General features: G+C 29.2%; 1 long non-coding RNA gene across 1 annotated transcript in view; it reads right to left on the bottom strand.

Annotated features, from left to right (window-relative positions):
• The window catches only part of LOC116185383, a 4,007-nt gene extending 3,474 nt beyond the window's left edge, over positions 1 to 533 (bottom strand). The window contains exon 1 of the long non-coding RNA XR_004150224.1: positions 325 to 533. This is a non-coding gene — a long non-coding RNA (uncharacterized LOC116185383). The remainder of the gene's footprint in view (positions 1 to 324) is intronic.
• Between the last annotated feature and the right edge of the window lie 3,591 nt (positions 534 to 4,124).

Here is a 4,124-nt window from a genome sequence, read left to right as displayed (position 1 = left end):
AGAAAATCAACGAGGAAAAGAAAAGAAAAAAAAAAAAAATAATAACGAAAAGGAAAACTGATAGAAACGAATCGTTTGCTTAATAGATCAATTGTAATACAGAGAATTAAAACATTTAAATTTCGCGGGCGAAAAAAGTAATACCATAGGCTCACCATAGAAGCGTGCAAAATATACGTGTAAATAAAGGAAAAAAAAGGGGAAAAAAAAGGAATTGAAATGAATAAAAAACAGATAAATAAAAAAAAGTTGTACAAAGTATAAAAAAAAAATAATAAAAAAAAATAAATAAAAAAAAAGAAAAAACTGCAACTGGAATTAAACCTCTTCTTGATTTATAAAGCGATCACCGATCGAGTTTCTTCTCGTGTGTTACACGATAACCAATTAGAAACTGCAACAGAGAATAATAATATTGATGAAAAAAAAAAAAGAGAGAGAGAGAGAAAAAAAGACAGAGAAATGATTGTAAACGAACAATCCTTACGCGATATATGGAGATAAACAAGATATATCAAATGATAATAAATAGCGAATAATGATGGATACAGATAGTATATATATATATAGAATAACGAGGACTAATCGATAATAATCAGAAGAATAACGATAACAAGAGTAAGAATAATAAACTATGTAATAACTTTTGCAACTGCGTAAGAGATAATTTGCTACAAACACAGAGTCTGGTCATGCAAATAATGGCCCGGGAGAAGGGGGGTTGGTTTCGTTCTGCTTGGGTGATCGATCGATAGATTTCCCGATTCGATTCGATATTTCCTTCCTTCCTTTTTTTTTTTTTTTTTCATCACTTTATCGCCGAGATCGGCGATAAAATACCTGAGAGTATATCGCGAAATATATCGAAAAAGAAAACAAGAGAAGAAAAAAAAAAAAAAAAAAAATAAAAAAAAAAAAAAAAAAAAGAATAGGGGAGAAAGATAAAAATCCCCCTCCCCCGATTTAAATTATATTAATCGCGAGATTTTTCAACAGATGGTAATAAAACAGAGTTCACGCAATTTGTATACGTGGTCGTTCGTTCAAGGGGAGGAGGATCGCGAGTAAGACAACGTAGCCCCTCCTCATCACCCAAGCAATTCGTGTGCTGCCAAAAGCCGACTTGAGAGGACCGCCGAAAGGGTTTTTGGTTCGCGTGCGTGAATTATTACAAGACTTAAAAAAAGACACACACATCCACTCACTACTAAAGCTACGTAAATAAAATAGAGAATAATATAGATAGATATATAAATAGAATAAGAAAGTGGGATAGACAGATAGAGAGATAGGTTGGCAAAGTATATCCACGGTGGGCGGGATGGGTATCCACGCCAGCGAACCAAACCGCCCCCGTTGGTGGTGGCTGGACAAAAGTCAGCGGTTATTGGCATTCGTATAAAAAATGTGGATAAATGGGATAATGTTCGTATAAAAGCTGTCAAAAATTAATAATATTCTACTGCAAATAAGTTCAACACTAGGTTCAACTGCGACTCCGCAACCATAACAACAGAGCTGATTATATATATATATTACATATATATATGTGTGTAATATGCTCACGAATAAATTAAGTTTCAAACATGGAGGAAACATGTGATAAAAATGTTAAGAGATGGGAGAGTATTTAAAAAAAAAAAATATATATATATATGTATTTGGAGATATTCTAATAGGTCTCTATTCGATTTCGAAGAGAGAGATTTCGTGTGAGAGGTATAAAATGGCGGACAACCATGAATCGTCTGGTTTGTTCTTTCTTTCTTTTCTTATTATTTCTTTTTCTTTTTCTTTCTCTTTGATTTTGGAATGGAAAGCTTTGTCAATTCTGTTCCCTGCGTTTTGCATTAAAAAAAAAAAAAAAAAAGAAAAAAGAAAAAAAAAGAAGAAAAAAGAAAAAAAAATATGGAGATTCCGCGGGCACGCATCTTTGATTCTTGGCCCCGATTTTTTTTTACTTTTATACGTTATATTTTCAATTTTTTTTTTTTTTTTTTTTTGTTTTTTTTTTCATTTTTTTTTTTTTTTTTTTTTTTGATTATTATTCGTTTTCTCGGTTACGTAATGCGTCAGAAGCTCTCTATGCAAGCGACAGGATTGTTTCCATGTTTTCGATTGGCGACAGCGGTAAAATTAGAATAGTCTGGAGAGTATCCAGAGAGTGGAAGGAGAAAAAAGTGTTGCACGTCACGTGGAGAATCGTTTCGAAAATTGACAAAAACTGTTACTACTGCGAGATGGCTCTTTTCTTTTTTTTTTTTTTTTTTTTTTTTTTTTTTTTTCTCTCCTTTTTAGCTGCTCTTGTTAAAACACGCGTGTTCTGCCACGGTTCAATTTGGAGGATCACGCCATTGTCATTTTTTTTTTTTTTATGGAATTCAAGTTGATTGTTTTAAAAGAATCGCGCGTGAAAAAAAGAGGGTTGAGATATATGCAGGGTGTATGATGGTAATCTCTAAAAATGGTCGTACAAATGAAAAAGGATGATGATTTTTTTTTTTAATGCAAGTCGAAAATTTGGAACGAAATTTTTACTCGTGTAAATGTTTCTTCTCGAAATAATCAGTTTCCGTAAGTTAATTTTGTTAAATTCAAGATTAGTAAATGATGGTTTAAAATTATTATTTTTCTCTAGGCAACATCGCATTAGTGTATTGAATGTTAAATGTTAAAATGATTAAATCAAATTTGATGCAATAAAATTTTTTAGACTGTAAAATTAATTTACATTAATATGTATATACATGAATTAGAAATTGATTACTATATCGAAATCAAATTTTCTCCAAGACGCTTTTCACGAGAAAATCTCACGTCACGTTTTCGACTCGCATTTTTCACACGTTAAAATCACCATTTCTATCAAATTTGTACGACAAAATTGATCAAATTGTGTTTCCGTGTCGAAGATAATATTATTAGGCTCGCGAGTCTCGAGGTGGCTCGATGGTATTCGAAGCGAGATTGACACGCAACCGATGCTAATACAGGGACTATTAATATTAATATACATGCAATATACGTTCGGACATTACGTAACAACGGTCCATAACCGTGAGAGATTTGACTAGTGCGATTAAAAAATTGAGGAAAAAAAAAAAAAAAAAGAAAAAAAAAACAATAGATGCATAGAAAAATGGGGAGAAAGATAAATTAATAATTCAATTATTTAAGCGGTTTAGGGTACAGAAAATAATATACAGGATGTTTCACGATGAATCTTGTTTGAAATAATTTCGATATTTTTTGGAGATAACGAGGACAAAGAAATTGTTTTTTTTTTTTATTATTTTTCATGCAGAATTTATGAAAAAAATGAAAATAATGATTCTATCTTTTTTTTTTGTTACTACTTTTTATAATATTAAATAAATGTATCTTTGAAATTTTATTTTAATAATTTTTTTTTAATACTAATTATAACAGTAATAAAAAATATATTAAGTAATTTTTTATGTAATAATTACGATAAAAACAACCATTATATAAAATAATAAATCTTGAAACTACGTTTAAAGAAATGAAATGGAATAAAACGAATTTCATTAAAAAAAAAAAAAAAAGAAAAAAAAAAGATATTTTTAACTTTATTTCCAAAATTGAATCTCATTAGTTCAAACACCATTCAAAGCATCCTGTTTATAATTTCTCATAAGATGTGGCTGCATTAGACGTATCTCGACAATAATTATTCACAATTAACGCGCAACGTTAATGAAATAAGCGTAATCAAGACAATGGCATGATAGATATATAATAATAATAAATATGTATAGTAACAATACATATGTATATAATCTATATATATATATATATATATAAAATACATGGCAAACCGTTCAATGGCAAGATATTCGTACTAATTACTGAATAAGAAGCGTGCATCTCTTTCTTCGTGAAGGTTCTGTTTGTAGGGGGGGTGACGACAACGCTTTCGAAATATAGCATGATAATAGTAATAATAATAATAATAATAATAATGATAATAATGATAATAATAATAATAATAATAATAACGATAATAATAATGATAATAATAATAACAATAATAATACTAATACTAATAATAATGATAATAATAATAATAAGAATAAGAATAAGAATAATAATAATAATTGTTG

Source organism: Apis dorsata, unplaced genomic scaffold, assembly GCF_000469605.1.
Source record: "Apis dorsata unplaced genomic scaffold, Apis dorsata 1.3 scaffold_168, whole genome shotgun sequence".
NCBI lineage: Eukaryota > Metazoa > Arthropoda > Insecta > Hymenoptera > Apidae > Apis > Apis dorsata.
This window is presented reverse-complemented; position numbering and strand designations above follow the sequence as displayed.